Below are 20,399 nucleotides of genomic sequence, written 5' to 3'. Positions count from 1 at the left end.
AGTGAAGTGAAAGCAAAGGAGATAAGTCAGTTTGCAATAGAAGATACATAAAACTGCATTATTCAGTAAATTTTTATTTTTTCTTGTAATTTTAATTTTTTCTCATAATTATTTTTCTATTTGATCATTTTTCTGTTTCTATTTTATCTTAAAATTTGTCTGGAAATTAAACTTTTCTCACAAACAAGTTTTCAAGATTAAAAAAAATCACCAACTAATGTAAAGATGTGTCTTCAGTTTTCATAATATTCCCACACAAGTGAAGGGGTTTGCCACACAAATAAAACTGCCATGCAATCGGGGAAATATTATCTAAGTGGATATAATAAAAATCCTTACTACAAGTTAATTTAAATAAATTATAATTATTAATTTTCAGTTAGCAGAAGATAATGTAGTAAATATTTCTATCCTAGTTTTTCATTTATAAAATCAACTCTGTCTGTCTATAAATCGTCATATTTTTTTATGTATTTTTAAAATTCTTTGTTGAACAAACCCAAAGTCTGTGCTACATTCTTGTAGCTTTTATTTTCATTGCAAGAAATCAAACAAGGAGATTGATACTCACGATCTCCAGGTAACTCTAGTCACTTAGATGATTGCTTTTATCCATTAGGCCCTGCGCCCCAAGGGACATTCTAGTGGCGGAATTCTGAAGCCTTAAACCTAATGTCGATTCTTGTCCATTCATTGCCTAATGATGATAAAAAAGAAAAACAGAAAGCATTAATTCAAACAACAAATACTTATTTTTTAAAATAAACTTCTTATCTTAACAAAATAGTATGAATCACACAGAATAAATATACAATGACAATTTCAAGATTGGATTGAAAATTATACAATGACAATTTCAAGATTGGATTGAAAATCATACAATGACAATTTCAAGATTGAACCAAGCTTAATATCTTTTATTTATTGCTTTATCATAGTAAATATAAACGTGCATTTATCTTAATCTCTTTCTCTTTTCCATATATATATATATATATATATATATATATATATATATATATATATATATATATATATATATATACTCGGGTTTTTTTATATTCAAAAGTAAGGGACTAATGAATTCAACGAGGTTGTTAGATAGTGCTCAATAAAAAGAGCTGATAATACTTGTTTATTTAAATTGCCCCTCCCTCTTTACATTTTATAATTAAAGTTCTGTGTTTTAAGTTTTTTAACTCCAACTTTTAAAGAGTTCCTACCTAAAATAAAAATCCATTATTCATTGAACTTTTGAATAGTCAAGTCGTTGCCTGATGATATCTGTTGTTTGATTGAAACAAGTGGCTATTTGTAGCAGCGGGATGTGAGCATGTTTATATAACAATAAACAAGTATATATATATATATATATATATATATATATATATATATATATATATATATATATATATAACTGAAATTTTGAAATACTTTCAGATTACAGATTGTATAATACTGTAAACTTAAAGTCCATATGAATATTAGTATCAATTTGCATAAGACAATGTCAACCAGATAAAAAAAAAGCTCAATATACGAGATAGAGCAATAGTATAAATAAATAAATAAAAAAAAAAATCCTATATTTTAATTTTCTTCATATTTTAATCTTTGATAGGTTCTTAAGGAATTTTCCCTCTCATAGTAGGCCAATATTTTATTATAATATTTTAAATATTTTTAATATATTACATTAAATTATATTAATTGTATAAGTAATTTTCAGTAAATATCTAACAAGTTTTTCAGAATAATCTTCTTTACAGTAAGTTTGTGGAAATATTACAATCTGTAATGATTTTTACCCTATCGTGCTTTATGGACGACATCATATGAACATTAAAAAGCTCTCCATTTTACAAAAAAAAAAAATTTTTTTATAATACATTTTTACCCTAAACAAGGCACATTGCCACTTTGGTGTAAGGGGCTACTATCAGGGACATAAGTTGGAGGATCAGTCCTTCACGACTGAGACAATTTTTTTATTATTTTTGTACCTTTTCTCCATGTTAAAAAACGACCCTGGTGTCTAACTCTGTCCCGTGGGGAGGCATAGTACATAGGTACTATCAGGGACCTAAGTCCCAGGGGTACTATGTAGGGAGTTTAGCAGCAAGATGTCTGTTCACATTGCAGTTGAACTTCTGCATGTCAGTACAGTTGAGGAAGCAGGGACCCGGAATGGAATTCCAAAGTCTAGCGGTTCTGGGAAAAAACTACTGGAGTAGAAAGCTATCTTTCTACTGTGTAGGGGTGGGATTTAGCTGCTTGTCATGTTTGTCAAAGGTAGTTACGTCGTGGGGGAACAAGTACTTGCAGTTCGTCAGAGCATTCACCATTAAAATACTTGTAGAACAGGTAGAGGAATGCAACATTTCGTCAGTGGGACAGAGGCTGCAGCTTAGATGACAGTTCAGAACCTATCAAGTTGGAGACTCTCTTTTGAACCTTGTCTAAGACCGAAAGAATATATATGGCAATTAAGCTACACAGAATATTCCAAAACGTGGAATATTCTGTGTAGCTTAATTGCCATATATATTTTATAACTTACTACTATATATATATATATAGTTATATACTTTTTCTATTTTTTCTATCTCTATTCTTTGCTAGCTGTTCGGCCTCTACATCCCTAGAGTATATTTTTTATTTCTTGGTTAATGTTCTCTGCCAGGATTTTTTTCTATATAAATTCTTACTCCTTTCTTCTGATAAGAAGTATTAAGCTTTGAAATACCATGGTCTAAAGAGTTTTCTTTATATTTCACATGCTTTTCCTCATTGATTTGATGATCAAATACATTTTATTCAACTTTGAATTGCCATCAATATATATATATATATACTTATTTCACTTCAGTGATTGAAAAATTACATCAAAGTTAGAGAGTAGGTCGAGATAAATAAAATTAGCACATTATTTATACCAGTTCCAAGAATTTAAACATGACGAATATTTGGTGTATGGTCATTTCTAAAACGATTTGGAATATTTTATTTTATGCTTTTGATGATTCAAGCAATCTCTTCTTCAAGGCTCTTGCTAACATTACAAATAAAAGTCAGGGAAAATATCAAATTTTGTTACTTTTTAAATATATATAATTTTGTTTCTTTTTATTATAAAATTTTGTTTATTATAAAATTTTGTTTCTTTTTATTATTAAGTTTTGTTTCTTTTTATCACAAAATGGTGTATCTTTGTAAATATCAAATGTTGCTTCTTTTTAAATATCAAATTTTGCTTCTTTTTATTTTCAAATTTTGTTTCTTTTTAAATATCAAATATTTTTAACTATCGAATTTTGTTTCTTTTTAAACATTAAATTTTGCTGCTATTTAAACATCAAATTTTGTTACTTTTTCAATATCAAATTTCGTTTCTTTTTAAACATCAAATTTTGTTACTTTTAAACATCAAATTTGTTACTTTTTCAATATCAAATTTTGCTACTTTTTAAATATTTTATTTTGTTTCTTTTTAAATCTCTAATTTTGTAATTTTTTATATCAAATTTTGTTACTTTTAAAACATCAAATTTTGTTACTTTTTAAATATCAAATTGTATTTCTTTTTAAAGAGATCTATATCATGCAATTATAACAGACAAAACACATGAACATGTAATTTTATAGCACTCTATTTATAATATCAAGTGTTATTATAAGTGAAATTATATAAACACCAAAAAAAAACATAACATGAAATGATCTCTGTTTAGACGATGTTGATTGTTTCCTCAAGAGTTCAAGACTGACCCTACAGAGTTAATTTTGAACCCTGCAGGAAATGATTATCATCGTCAAAACGTGAATTAATCCATGTTTTTTAGGTTTATATAATTTCACAGATCCAAAAATAAATCAATTAATATAAGTAATTTACAATAAAATAAAATTAAATTAAAATAACGAAATGTAAAAATAATTTGAAGTGAGAGTAAAAGTAATATTCAAAGAAGAAGAAAAAAAACAGGTTAAAGAAAAAGAAAAAGTTTCTGAATTTTTAAAATGGGGATTGATTCTTCATATTATTTCAATTCTTCTTTCACAACGTTTTGGTCGATGTAATCTCCGACCTTCTTTAGGTGTATCTTGTCGAACTCGGTAATTCTTCTGTAAAACTCAGGAATTTGCGCAACATCCTTTATTTAATCCTAAAGCTCCTAAAATTCATACTAGAATTGTCTGTAAGGACCTGTTGCGTAATGGATAAAGTACTTAGTGAAATTCAATTGTAAAGTTACACTTCATTGTGGGCAACACTTAAAATACAATTGCATATTACTAAGACTCCTATCTAGTCATGGCTGACGGAACAAAAGCATGCTGTGTCCTGTTGATTAAATAAACGGTTCCGTTCAAAATTTTGTGCAGATTCCTGAAAAAATTCCCACGTTCAACCAGATACACCTGAAGAAGATCGGAGGTTACATTGACCAAAACGTTTTGAAAATAGCACTCAAGGTGAGAAGTCTTAAGAATCACAATAATACGAAGAATAATTTTATGAGAACAAAAAAAACAAAAAAAAAACTCAAAAAACAACAAAACAAAAAAAAAACAGATGGATAAAATGAAGAATAATCTAGAAAAAAGAAAAAAAGAGAGAGAAAGAAGAAGAAAGAGAAGACAAAATATAGAGAAAATATAAAAAAATAAGAGAGCAAATGACAAAGATAGAAAAGGAGAGTGGGAAAGAAGAAACAGAAAGAGAGAATTATTTTTAAAATTCTTCAACTTTGATTTTTTTTGTCTTTGACTGTTTTTGAAGCATGGATTATTTGGTGTGTGGGTGGCGCGATATTGGAAAATGGGATTGCGCTTCAGGTAGGACAAAGCTCGTGGGGAGGGGGGGGTGTAGCAGATAGGCAGCAAATTTTTAAAGAAAGAAAAAAGTAACCAATAAAAAAAAACCAGCAAAAAACAAAACATTTCAGCAAGTCTTAACGATAGCAGCCAATTAAGGAATATCAGAGAATATGACATCGTCATACCCAACCCCAAACGTGAAAAGAATTGTTAAGAGTGAAGAGGGTACGGTACGTAGTTAGCGAGCGGAGGTGGGTGTATGAGTAGATGTGTCGGAATCGGTTGCTGACAAAGTGCTTAACCTACAAAGGTCTGAAGAATATTTGTCACATTTTGTGATATTCTTTTTTTTTTTTGTTTCTTTTATAAATCTACTGAGAATCTGGAACATTTTTGCAGTCAATACCACGTCGAAGAAGAAGAAGAAAAAGAAGAAGAAGAAGAAGAAGAAGTGTCAATGTAATGAAATTACGGATTAAAAAAACAAAAAATAACAGAATGCATATTCTTATAATGTGAGTTTTTAAGGATATAAATGCTATTTTTTCAAAAGATGATGACAGACCAAAGAAAATTTTTACTTCAAATTGAAGAATCGCAGACAGATTTACAAGGCATTCCATAAAGAGCGGATGCATTTAATGATTAATTAATATGAATTCATAAAACTTCTGTTTACACACCATCAACCATTTTCAATCCTTTCATAAGGTTCTTCATCTTTCAACTGACAATAATTTCATCTCTTATTATTTAGCGCCTTGCAAATTGAGTGTGATTTTGAGAAGACAGTAAGTTAATTAAGATAAGCACACTCGGGTTCACATCGGCATTCCCCGGTAAGGTCGCCTCAGGTGATCAGCAATAAACTAACCCCTCTTGAAGAGAAGGTAATTTTTGGAAAGACGGACCTCTTAAGACTGAACAGAATGACCCTTTAGCCTGAGATGCGGCAAAGCCACTGTTGGACTTAATTCTTTAAAGTTTATTAACCCTTATCCTCAAGTGGATTTTGGCCTTGATAAGTCGGGATCCATTAGAAAAAAAAATCGTTTCAATCCTCTCATAATTTGCTTCATCTCTGAACTGACAATCACTTCATACTATTTATTCCCATTGCCAGGTGTAGTTTTAAGAAGCCAGGTCACTAGGATAAATGCACTCTGCCCCCCCCCAAATACCTGAGCAACCCTGTCGGCATTACCCTGTTAGGGTCGCCTTTGGCAATTAAAAATAAATTAACTGACTTCTTTAGAGAGGGTGGACCTCCTAGGGCTGAACGGAACTATACGCTAGCTCGACACCTCTGTCAGACTGATTTATGTCATAATTTTTTCAACTTTATTGACCCTTATCTTCAAGTGGCTTTTCGCCTTAATAAGTGGAGATCTATTAGTAAAGAAAAGAAGTTAAACTTTTGCTTTGGAACTCTATTTTATGTTTAAACAAAATGAGATCAATAAGTCTGTAACCTGACACGAATTTTAATCGCAAAGTTTTGTTATATACTGATGGCTAATATTTGAACTTTAATTGTGTGAATTAAAAAGGAGAAATTCAAGTGTAAACTAAAGGCATTTTCATCATTATCTAGATCTATTCGACAGTACTTGCGAGTTTTTTTTGTTTTTTTTTTACTTTCATATTTGTTTTGGCATTTTTTTTTTTTCACCATCGTATTTGGTTTAATGTTCGTTTTACAAAGTAACCTGTCTCTGCACAGATCTTTATTTATCCCTCTTTCTCTCGATTCCATCACTTCTCCATATGTTTTCCTTGTTTATTCCTGTTAACTGACTTTTATACTTCATCTGATCTCTATGTATTAGTGATGGGACGACTCCAATACTTTTTTTCTAATTCCGATACAATTACCGATTCTGTACTAAATTTTCGATTCTGATAATTTATAAATCTCTAAATATTTAACTATAGAGTGATTATTTTTTCCCATCTATTTTAGAAACGCATGTTAAATGTGCAGATAATTTCTCTTGTGGGAGGTGATCTATAGATTTTTGTTTTATTGGTAGTTTAAAATCAATAAATATTTATTATTCTATTATTAATACCAGCAGTGGAAGATTTTTTTTTTTACACAAAATCAAATAAAAAAAGATAATTAAAAGAATCGTTTTTGGCATCGGAAAAGAAGCACATATTTTTCCGATTTTGATATGATTCTAATATTACAAAAAGTTCAAATTTTTCCAATTCCCGATTCTGATTAATCGTCCCAACACTAGTATGTACTAATCCGAAATCTCTCACCCATTCTTTCAGCATAGCCATACAATTGAAGTTACCTGCCCTGCACACATTTTCCTATTCTGTCCAGAATGAACATAGTGTCTGTCAAATCGACAGACAGGATCTTTCATTATTTGCTGTATAGCATTTACCATTTCATGGACGCACACCTTCAAGTATCTTGTCATGTTTTGTCAGTCATGACATGGTAGAAGTCCTAAATAATTCACAATTGTATTCTGTATCCAAATAAAATTAAACATGTTAACCATGCATGTTCAATCATAAAAAGGTGCAATTTTAGCCATTAAACAACAAAATTACAGTATCCTTCTTTATGAAGACCACAATGCATTGCTAACTGTTAAGCCAATTTTTTTGATTATCAAATATATTTTTTTCAAAATGTAATTTTTGTTTGTTTAGTATTTACAACTTAAGCAATTTCCCAGATTCGAATCTTGTGATATTTGGAAGTCGGAACAAATAAATTAACTACCCGTGTATTTGATCAGAATAAAAAAAAGAAATGGTTTAATTTTTTGAGATGTCAGTAATAAATTTAAATACAACACCTCAATCTTAGAATACAGCATAATCATGTTGACACACCTAGTTAAGTCATCCAAGTTAACACAGTAGTCAAGTGGTTAACAACATAGACTGACAACCTTGGTATTCTAAGTTCGAATTCAGTTTGTTCTACAAAAAATCACTTTCACTTAGGATATTGGCAATCTTCGCGTGATCCCTTCTGTAAGTACCCAATGTTTTTTCAAGAAAGCATTTTGGCTAGAAAAATACAGAGGAAACCAATGCCATCAATAGAATCTTTTGGATTCATACAATATGATGACGATCAAAGTTAAGCAACGTTGAGCCTGGTCAGTACCAGATGGATGACCATTTGGGAATACCAAGCGCTGTATGTAAGAAGATGTCAACACTTCCCTGCAAGGAGTGCAAAAACCTAATGTTGTCATCTTCCTTAACGAAGATATACATGCAATTGGGGACCGCTTGTGAACTTAATATTCCCATGAAACTTCCTCCTATGGAGGAAGTTGGTTTAATCCGTCCAGGGTGAGTGTTGCTGGTATACATATACATACATAAAAAAAGTGTGCCATTCTGGACTACGTAATTGGCTATACCACGTTAAAATCCTATTGAATATATTGTAATCATTTATGCACTAATACTCTCCTTATCTCCTATCCTCAGCTATAGGTAAAAATAGCAACTTGTATTCATTCAATAGTTTACAATATTTATTGTACTTCTGAACTAAATAGCACAACAATTATTGATATGCTATACCACATCAAATAAATTAAGTAATTTTTTACTATCTATATATCTATAAAAGTGAAATTTGGCTACCAAGGGGTCAAAGTTGAAAGAGTTGACCTTTGCAGACTCTACCAACCTCCTCCGCCAATTTTGGGTTTAAGCATTTGAAATTTTAGATGCAGGTTACCTGGACAGGAGTCAAACGTTTTAATATGTATGTCCATATGCACATAAAGTTATGAACAGTAAATAGGGTCTGAGCAAAGCTGGGCTAAACTGCTAGTAAATAACAAAATGAAAAAGTGGTAAAAAAAAAAACAAAAAAACAAAAAACAATTATATAACAAATAAATGCCCTCAAAGGCAAGATAAGTTACTCTTCTACCTAGTTGGATAAGTTTTTGGTATTTGAACTTATTTTAAAACGTTTGTTCAGTTCTAAAACAAGTAGTGTTGAGTGATGAGATCATGAAAAAAAATGGCCAACATGAGAGGGTCACATCTTTGGAGTCTGGATGATCGCTCAAAAATAGAAAATTAAAAATACTGGTAAAAACACAACCAATACTTAAGAGTGAATCTGGTGTATTGTGGGTTAAGGAGCAAATCTCAATTATTGTTTTAACTCCTCTATCTAAACTATAGGGTGTCCCAAAAATTAACTATTTTGATGCTAATTTATATTTCAAAAATAAATGGTTAATTTTAGGAAACCCTGTATATAGACGTTTGCAAAAATATTTGTATGATGTTACAAAATTATTTGCACGATATTGCAAAATTATTCGTATGATGCTGCAAAACTTTCGAACAATATAGCAAAACTTTTGTATGATATTGAACAAACTGTAAAACGCCATATGCAAATATTTAACAAAAATAAAACTAAACTTATTATTTATATTCACAGCACAATATCCTCGTTTTTTTCATACGTCTCTTACAGTATAGATGTAGTACTCTCGCCAGACACTAGTGTCCAAATACATGTATTTGGTGACTTTCATGTACATCACAGTAATTGGCTTGGCTTCTCTAACTACACTGACACAGCCAGTAGCATCACACATAACTTTTCTATACCCCATTCCTTGATACAGACAGTAAGATTTCTGACCCATTTCCCAGATCTTCAGGACCAGCAAGCCTCACTTCTGGATCGATTTCTGATAACAGTTCCTGAGGATTGCATAACAAATGCCCATTTCCCTCTCGGGAATGCTGGTCAACGATAGATATCACCATAAACTCTCAACCCCAAGTTGAAGAGCCACTGCTCAAAACAACAAGGTACTACAATGAGGCTGACTGGGAGGCCTTCAGGGATCACATTAGAGATGCTCCATGGGGGAATATCTTTTCTCTCCCTGCTGAACAGTGCGCCAATAAGACCACTGAATGGTTCAAAGTGGCAATAGAAGCACAAATTCCCACACATGTTCTGTAGCAAACTCCACTCTCCTCAATGGTTTTGCCATTGCTCAAAAATAACATGCATAATACAGATTTATCCGACATAAATCCAGTACAAATAGACAAAAGTATATAGAAGCTAGAAGTAATTGCAAAAAGGAAATAACTACAACCAAGAGAGAATACACCGAAACCACCAGAAAACGCATTGAAGCACAGAAATTAGGAACTCGTGACTTCTAGAAAATCTACAACAGTATAGTCAACAATGGGTAATCAACAATTCCCCCACTATCCAACAATATTGAAGTTGTTTGCATGGCAACCGAAAAGGCTAATCTACTTGCTCATAGATTTTCCTGTAACTCTACTTTGGACTCAGCAAACCACTCCCTCCATGATTTTCCCCTGTGAACAGAAACCACATTAGATGATCTGAAAATCACCCCTTCTCAAGTACATGATATCATAAAAAAACCTAAGACACCTCAAAAGCATGCGGACCTGTAGCTGTACTATAAAAATAATGCTCAAACAAGGGTTACTCCAGTTCTCTCCACCCTTTTCAACAAATGCCTTAATAAATCTTGCTTTCCTGACTGCTAGAAAACCCCTCTGTCGTACCATTTTACCAGAATTTTGGCGAAAGATCTGACCCATTAAATTATCGCCCCATTAGCTTTCTCTCTCTTTTCACCAAAATATTTGAGTCAAGCTCACAGCTGCTAGACTTCTGTTCGACCAACAGTATGGGTTTAGACTAGCTGTTCTACTGCAGATATTCTAACTGTAATCTCTGAACATATATATAATGTACTGGATAAAGCAGGGGAGGCTAGGGTAATAGCCCTAGATATATCTAAGGCCTTTGACAGGGTATGGCACGATGATCTCCTCATGAAAATCAGATCCTACAGCATTACTAGATTAATACTTAACATAATTAAATCTTTCTTAAGTAAGAGAATCCAAGTTGTCCTCGATGGTTGTACATCAAAACAATATAATATAAATGTGGGTGTACCACAAGGGTCGATCCTTGGATCTTTATTATTCTTTATATTCATAAATAACCTCTCTGATAAAATTGTCTCTGAGATGGGTTTATTTGCTGATGAAACCAAGCTCTATAGCAGACAAAAGGGGAAAATGAATGAACACATATCCAAGGCAATGGCAGAAATCCTAAAGGAAAACCTCCAGTCTGTGGTAGAATGGGGGCAAAAATGGATGGTAACATTCAATTCTGCTAAGACTAAGCTCCATTCTTTTAATAATTACAAGAAATCTTCTGAACCACTGATAGCCATGACTAATGATACATTACCTGAAAGTAGCTCGTTCAAACTCCTTGGCTTAATGTTCATGTGGAACATGAGTTGGAACAGATACATTAGGTGCATTGTCAAGGCTGCTGCAAAGAAGGTGGGTTCTCTCTACCGTGCTAGAAAGCTACTTACCCCTGAGAATATTTTGTACCTTTACAAGGCCACCATTTGCCCATGTATGGAGTATTGCTGTCACATTTAGGCTGGTGGGTGCATCTGTTACTAATCTCCCCTTCTTGGACAGAGTTCAAAAGAGAGTCGCCTACCTAATAGGTGCCACACTATCAGCTAGGTTCAACTGCTGTCCCATCGATGAAAGGTTGCATCCCTCTGTCTATTTTACAAGTACTTTAATGATAGATGCTCTGATGAGCTACAAGCCCTTGTACGCCCTCAACGTAAATCCCCCCGTCAAACCCGACAAGCAGCAAATTCCCACCCCTACACAGTAGAAATCCGTAGATGTAAGAAAGCCTTCTGCTCTAATAGTTTCTTCCCTAGGATTGCTAAACTTTGGAATTCCCTTCTGGGTCCCTGCTTCCCCAACTGATATGCAGAAGTTCAAGTGTAATGTGAACAGACATTTTGCTGCTCAGCTCCTGACATAGTACTCCTACAAATTATGTCCCAGATAGTAGACCCCTACATCAAAGTGGCATTGTGCCTTGTTTGGGGTGAAAATGAAATTTAAAAAATAGGAAAGGAAACATTTGAACAGAATCAGAAAGCAGAGATATTTACCCTACCATACAAGATTTTTCTAACTGCTTTAGTCTATTAATAACTCGCCACATATGGGGTCATAGAGAATCGATGTGACTCTCCATTATTTGAGGTAACATTTTGAGTCTGCTTGCAGTGTTCCAAGCCAGCAGAATATCCGATAAAGTTTCCCAATGTTGCAAATATCGGCGTTTTAAATTTTATGGTTGAAAAATATCTTCATAAACTTTTAAATTTGAATGGGATTTTCATGTTTATAATTTTTTTTAGATGAGGACCGATAATTTGTATTATTTGGATTCTTCAGACTACTGTTCTCATCTTGAGTGCTATTCTCACAATGTTTTGGTTGGTGTAGCCTCCAACCTTCTTCAGGTGAATCTTATCAAACTCGGGAATCCTTCTGCCGAAAATCTTTCTGTATGGAATTTCGAATGGAACACTTTATTTAATTCATGGGTTAGCATACTAATTAAACTTTCAACCTCCAAAACTAAATTTTATCAAGGACTTTATCCATTAAACTATGAATCCTTGTAAATTTCAGAGTTCGACAGAAAGATTTCTGAGTTCAACATGATACATCTGAAGAAGGTTGAATGGTATATCGGTTGAAACATTGATTTTCATATTTTGTTGATTGTTAATTTTTTTCTTTGCTTGAAAGAGATTTTATTTTGAGGTAAAATATTTTTCCTTCTTTTTTTTTTTAATTTACTTACAGTTAAGAGCAACCCCTCCACTCCATCCCCACCCTGAAACGTATTAATATCAATTTTTTCCCCCTAGAGTTCTATTTTAATTTCCTATCATTTTATTATCTACTAGAGATGAAAGTGAGTTAACCAATGAAAATGTTGAAAACAAAAGGAAAAGAAAAGAGACTGAATGGAAGACGAGGATGTCAGATATTATCTTAATCTGAGTGTCACTTGGTAATCTTGCTGGTAAACGCTACGAATATCATATTTAGTCTTTGCGGCCATTTATGCAGCCATACTTGAATGAAATTGAAGATAAATATGACAAGTAGGCCAGATCAACAGCATAAAGAAAGGAGTTTCAGTGAATCAGCGTTTCTGGTCAAAATAGATCTGTTCCTAAGCAACAAGGCCATTTCAAGAATATTAAAGGAATTTACTTATAGGCACAAGTGCGGATAAGGCAGTGCATATATATACATGATATATAGAAGGAAAAAAGAAAAAGAAAATGACAATATAAAGATATATAATAATACATATGAATTTAATTATCCATTCAATAGGGAGATTACATCAATTAGAGGTACGGGATACATATGCTCTTTATACTTAGGTATTTCGAAGCCTAATGCTTCTCATCAAAAGAAGAGAGAAGGTGCTAGGTAACATATTAGAAATGTAACTTCCCTAATATGCTACCTTGCACCTTCTCTCCTAATGAGAAGCATTAGGCTTTAAAATACCTAAGTATAAAGAGCATATATATATATATATATATATATATATATATATATATATATATATATATATATATAATAAATTCCACAGCCAAACAACGTCGCAACTCACAAGAACCATGGCAGTCAACGAACCGGAAGTCCAAGACTCGAGTTTCGCCCTAATTTGGGCTCATCAGTTAGACACATCCGAGCTCAGGATTCGAAACCCGAGCCTCTTGCATGCGAGGCAAGCACTCTACCAACTGAGCAAACGCCCCGCACACAAGAATTTCTATTAACCAACACAGATAAAGCAAACCGCGCCGAGATCCAACTGTGAAATGAACCCACTTCGTTTCGACAAGGGACGCGGCTGTCCAACCAGTCAATAACCCTTGCCGATGTCTCACAAGTAGGAGTTTTTTTTTTAACTCGAAGGGACGACGCCATCCAGCAGTGCTTTAACCCAACGAGCAACATATAATAGGATTTTCCTTTTGCTCAGTTGGTAGAGTGCTTGCCTCGCATGCAAGAGGCTCGGGTTTCGAATCCTGAGCTCGGATGTGTCTAACTGATGAGCCCAAATGAGGGCGAAACTCGAGTCTTGGACTTCCGGTTCGTTGACTGTCATGGTTCTTGTGAGCTGCGACGTTGTTTGGCTGTGGAATTTATTATACAATCTCTCACATTCTGAAAATCATATATATATATATATATATATATATATATATATATATATATATATATATCCCATACACCTAGTTGATGTAATCTCCCTATTGAATGAACAATTAAATTTATATGTATTAGTATATATCTTTATATTGTCGTTTGTTCCCCCCTTTTCCTTCTCCTGATAAGTGTCCTTTTAAAGACTTTATCTAATTCTTTTTGACTACCCCATATGAAATAGCAAATCTTTAACAAAGCAAAACTTACCAAGATAAGTATAAGATAACTATCAAGGGAAGCAAAAACAATAATATTAAATTAAAGATAAGAAATAAAAGATATATATATATATAATTTTATTATATCATGTTCCGTCTGCCTGCTTCCCACCTGACTACAACTTGGATGTGTTCAAGTCCAAAGTTAACAAATTCCTAATGAACCGCCCCCTTAAGTAAACATTTCATCAAATCTCCATATATTAGTTATTATTCCAAAACCAAAACATGCATTTAATTCACACTCATAAGTTTATTTATTTGTTTATTATTTATTTATCATGATGTACATCTTACACGCGTTTCGTTGAATAGTAAAAGACAGCTAAACAACTCCTCAGAGACAAATGCATGTTCCTTGAAAACTGTCGGAAGCCTTTTTATATGGAAGAAAAAGTTTGGTAATATTGCAGTAGTGGGTTCATAACTAATCAACAATTACTATGAGTAAGAAGTTAATGAAGAACAAGTCTCAGTTGCAAAAGTCAACTTTTGTAGGAGCTTTTAAATTAAACATATCAAAGAGAAGTGAAGATCTAAGCAAAGGTTTCATTTGTAAATGCAAACTTTTAAACACTATTTCTAAATTTTAAATTTTTTATTAGCGACTTTTTTCTGTTCTTTTTTTTCCCACTGTTTCTTCTTTCTCTTTTTCTCTTTCATTTTCTTTAAAGCCTAATATCAACCGGATGTAAATGTCTGGGTTGAGATAATCTACACAACCCAATTACCATTACTAATTAGTCTAAATAAAATATTTTATATTTTATTTATATTTTAATATTTGATGGAACCCTGCAGAGATTTTTCTCTCTTGTGGTGGTCTATATCCTATTATAATTTTAATATTTTTAATACTTTTTAATATATTAATTTAAAATATATTAATTATATGAGAAATTTTTCAGTAAACGTTTTTTTACAAACTTTTTCAAAAAATCTTTCATAAAATGCGTTTGTGGAAATATTACAATCTGTCACGTTTTATGGATTGCTTCATATGTATATATTTGAAGATTAAAGAACTCTCCATTTGGTTTGAATTGTACCTTTCTTCATTGCCTTTGATCTTATGATTGTGCCTCTGTTTTCCTTCATTGAACCTAACTACACCATGGAATATCCTTTTTTAATTTTGGGTTCTTTTAAGCTTTTTATGCAAGTTTTTAATTTTTCAATCTATGTGCTAAATAGCAAAATTTATGACTGCCTATCTAAATATTCATTTACTTGTTTGACATCCGTTGTCACAAAACAGCCATGATCATCACAAACATTAATTAATGAGAAACAAATCACCTCCCTTTATAGTTGCTCTTTATCAGTTAAAAATTATTAAAACCATTTCCTCTCCAAAAATTTTCATATAAAAAAAAACATGGCTGTCTGTTTACGGTTTCAAATTGGCTATTTTATTTTATAATTAAAAAAAGTAAAGTTTTTATTTTTGATTATTAGGCTCCATGTTTTGATAAGCTTCTGGGATTGACCTTTACTCCTGATCTGAAATGGAACATGTACATCAAGTCTGTTGCTAGGGTCGCTGGAAAAATTATAGGATCCTTCTACCGCTCCAGAAGATATCTCACTGCTGATGCAATTCTCTATCTATATAAAAGCCAAGTACGTCCAAGGATGGAGTACTGCTGCCACATCTGGGCAAGAGCTGCTAAAAACATCCTATGCTGCCTTGACAGAGTACAAAATAGACTTTGTGGCTTAGTGGGGGATGCTTTTTTCTCTTTCCTGCAACCTTTCTCCCATAGAAGAAACGTTGCGAGCCTGTCTTTGTTTTATCGTTACTTTCATGGCAAGTGCTCATTTGATGCCCCAATCCCTGGTTCCCCCCTCACCAATCTTTCATGATAAACCCGTCTAGCTGAAACCACTGTCAAAAATTTTTCCCACTCTTTAACTGTGCCAAAACCAAAACGTAGATTCCATGAACAAAGCTTCTTTCTTAGAAGTGCACACCAGTGGAACTCTCTTCCATCTGCCTGTTTCCCACCTGACTACAACTTGGATGTCTTCAAGTCCAATATAAACAAATTCCTGATGAACCGCCCCCTTAAGTAAGACACTTCATCAAATCTCCAATACTAATGATTACTACGATACTATCCCATTGATTACTGTACATGCAATAACCCTTATCCCCGAGTGGCTTCCAGGACTTGATAAGTGGTGACTTTCATGTAAAAAAAAAAAAAAAAAAAAAATTTAAATGTGCAAGTGAATTGACATCTGTTCCTTTATAAAAAAAAAAATTAATTTAAATTGAATGAAAAAATTACCTTGGATTTATTTTATGTAATGTACATTTTGTTGCAATTTAAAAACATTATCTTTCATCTAGCAATTAATGATATAGATATAAAATTTTCAATGATTTTTTTTTTTTAAAGTGCAACAGAATGTACGTTACATAAAATAAATCCAATAGAATTTTTTCATTCAATTTAAATTAAATTTTTATACCTTACTTTGTAAAATTTATAAAAGTGCCCTTTGAAGATAAATTGATTTCAAATTGAATCGTGTACCTTTATTTTTAAAGCCTATAGTAAAAAAATTTTGTTTAATAATTTTCACGCCTTGGATGAAATGCTTTTCTAACTTGTATGTATATATATATATATATATATATATATATATACATACACATTTATGTATATGCATATATGTGTGTATGTGTATTCCTCCCCCATACCAACCCGTATTCTATGACACGATTCTAATTTTGTAAACGATATAAGAAAATGTTTTTATATCTTGAAATTTCAGTTTTCAAGGGTAATTCTTGGCCTGAAGATGTAATCTCCTTAATAACGGGTGATTACAGAAACATGTATGCACATATGTAGCCATCAATGTTTGTATAAATAAATTTTATATATATATATATATATATATATATATATATATATATATATATATATATATATATATATATATATAAAAAACCCAAAAGATGGATAGATAAACTTAAAAAGGGAATATAAAAGAAAAGAAGATGTTTATTATCTTCAAAGACCTCACTTATCCTCTCCCGGCTAATAACCCCCACCCATGTTACATTCTAACTTTGTAAACGAAATAAGAAAATGTTTTTGTTTGAAATATCAGTTATCGACGATAATTCTTGGCCTAAAGACGTAATCCCCCAACGCACATATGTAGCCATCAATGTTTGTATAAATAAATTTAATTATATATATATATATATATATATATATATATATATATAGAGAGAGAGAGAGAGAGAGAGAGAGAGAGAAAGAGAGAGAGAAAAAACGTGAAGATATGGAACCTCATAAGAATTAGAAAACAAAATGAGGATAAAAAAAAATGAAACCCTTAAAAATTCAATAATTAAAATGTCCCAAAAGTTAGGAACACAAATAATATTTTTCTGTAAAATAAAATTAAAAATCAAATCAAATCTGCTTTTCTCATCAAATTAAGGATTCATTTTATATGCAATGATTTTCATTTAAAATATCAACCACTTCATCTCCCCCCCCCTCTCCCTCCACTGATCGTTATCCTTATGCACTGAAAAATTGATTTTAAACAAAAGTTTTATTTAATCTGTTATTGTCATTCAGGATAAACCTAAATCCTGATAAAATTAGGATTATTGAGCAATCATTGAAATGGCCTTAAATTTTAACATTGCCAATTCAACATTACATCATAACATTTATGAAAAACAATATTCTTCTAAGCAAATAATTACACACATCAATAACATCCATAAGAAGGGGAGAAAAAATATAATAAATGTTTTTGGAGGATTTATTTTATTTTCTACTGAAATTCCCCAAGGTTACGTGAATGGCGCCTTTGATCATTTTGAAAACAGAAAATTAAACAGGACTGGAATTATGGATGAATGCTTTTGGTTTTTTTTTGTTTCTTTAATAAATAAATTTAAAAAACAACAAAAAAAAAAACAACACAATTTTTATGTATAAAGTTCTTTACATTTTAGCAATAATTTTATCGCCTTCTCCAGAAATAATAGAAAAAGCAAAAATATTAATTCTAGTCAAATGTGAGACAGAGGCCTGTTAAAGGGAATTGTTTTCAAACCGGAAGATGACGGTGGTTAAGTGGTTAACGATACGAACTGACTATCTGGGTGTCCCAAGCTCAAATTCAGTTTGTTCCACAAAGTTACTTTCACTTAGGATGTTGGCAACCTTCATGTATTCCCTCCTGTAAGTACCCCATGCCTTTTTAGAAAGAATTCTGACTAGAAACATATCAGAGAAACCAATACCAACAATAAAATCTTCGGATTCATACAATATAGTGATTTTTTTAACTGTTTGAATAGTGATAATTATGGGGGAGTGGTTTGACCAACTGCTCCCAATGGGCGTAACATTGATTTTTTATTTACTGCCTAAAATTCTATATTATAACTGAGAAATGTCTTGTCTATCTGTTTGTCTATTGGTCGCTTATAGGCTCCAAAACTATTGGCCAGAATTCCAAATTTGGCATGAAGCACACTTTACATTGCCAAAAGTATCATAGGGTGTCTAATTATATGCCTACTACTACTACTACTACTACTACTACTGAACACACTAAATATACTGGGTAGAATTCAATTTATAAAGAAGAGACTTTAGGATGTTAGGTATGCCAGATTAGGATAAACCATTAATATACCACCACCACCTAAGTATCTGGCTATTAGAACTTAAAAAAGTTGTATTCATAACGATATGACTTTTTGAGGGTTAAAAATAGCAACAACAAAAAATATTTAAAAAATACAAACAACTAAAAAGAAAATTAAAAAAAAAGAAAATTTGAACTTCCAAGCCATTTTAGAAGAACATATTTTTTTTCTAAAAAAAGATTTACTGCAGTGTATCTTAGCAATAAGATTACTTCATTCGATGAAACTAATTGCATTTAAAGACGAACCACACCTACTTTTTTACCTGCAACACTTTTTCCCCTTTTATAAACTCAGAGCAAAGAGATGATATCAGCAGTATGACATCAGAGCCAATAGGAACACGTTATCCGGATGACATCATTATTTGTCACCAATATTGGCAAGAGGATATTACTGATTGGGAAAAATTGGGAAACAATTAAGGTCATAGTCATGAAGTAACTGTAAATAAATAACTTGAATTTATTATTCATGACCTGTTAGGTCAGTATTTATTATATATATATGTATTTTTTTTTTTTACAAAGGAGTCACCACTTATCAAGGTCAGGAGGCCACTCGAGGATAAGGTTTAATAAGTGTACAGTAGTCAATGGGACAATATCGTAGTAATCGTTAGTAGTGGAAATTTAGTAAATTGGATTACTTAAGGGGAACGGCTCATCAAGAACTTGTTTACATTAGACTTGAAGACGATCATATTGTAGTCAGCTGGAAAGCAAGAAAATGGAAGAGAGTTCCACAGCCGTGCAGTTCTAAGAAAGAAGCTTTGTTTATGGAATCTAAGTTTAGGTTTAGGCACAGATAAAGAGTGGGGGGGAATTATTGATAGTGGTTTCAATTGGATGAATGTTTTTCATGAAAGTTTGACGAGGTGGGGTCATAGATTGGAGCTCAGATGAGCACTTGCCATGAAAATAACGATAATGCAGACAGGCTCACAATGTCTCTCCTGTGAGAAAGAGGTTGCAGGGAAGAGAAAAGGGCATACCCCACTAAGCTACAAAGTCAATTTTGAACTCTGTAAAGGCAGGATAAGGTGCTTCTAGCAGTTCCTGTCCAGATGTGGCAACAGTACTCCATCCTAGGATGTACTTGGCTCTTATACAGGTAGAGAATTGCATCAGCAGTGAAATATCTACTGGAGCAGTAAAATGATCCCACCATTTTTCCAGCGACCTTGGCAACAGATTTGATGTACATGTTCCATTTAAGATTAGGAGTAAAGCTTGTCAAAACTTGGAGCCTAGTAAATACTACTAGTAAATGCTACTAGTAAATATATGTTCCCTCTGGTTAAATTTCAGAATGTGGCAAAATGGTTACATTCAGCATTTTGTATCTATTGAAGAGTTTCACAGTTTTTGTAGTTAAGAAAAAAAATTTAGAAAGATTATCATTATGCCCAAATTTGAAAGAGAGCGATTTAGGTTGAAATAAATTACTGTCTGGTATGTGTTAACATTTTTACTACTATTCTCTTTATTTGACACCTGACC

The 20,399-nt window shown here is 32.3% G+C and overlaps 1 protein-coding gene across 1 annotated transcript in view; it reads right to left on the bottom strand.

Moving 5' to 3' along the window:
• The window catches only part of LOC145277559 (palmitoyltransferase ZDHHC1-like), a 148,811-nt gene that overhangs the window by 67,230 nt on the left and 61,182 nt on the right, over window positions 1-20,399 (bottom strand). Inside the window, exon 3 of the mRNA XM_080129031.1 lies at window positions 572-697. The gene's annotated coding sequence lies outside the window, so the exon portion shown is untranslated. The remainder of the gene's footprint in view (window positions 1-571; window positions 698-20,399) is intronic.

The sequence above is a fragment of the Euprymna scolopes genome, chromosome 6 (genome assembly GCF_053919585.1).
Source record: "Euprymna scolopes isolate OS-2025 chromosome 6, ASM5391958v1, whole genome shotgun sequence".
NCBI lineage: Eukaryota > Metazoa > Mollusca > Cephalopoda > Sepiida > Sepiolidae > Euprymna > Euprymna scolopes.
Note: the sequence above shows the minus strand (reverse complement) of the source record. Positions and strands in the feature narration are given on the sequence as shown.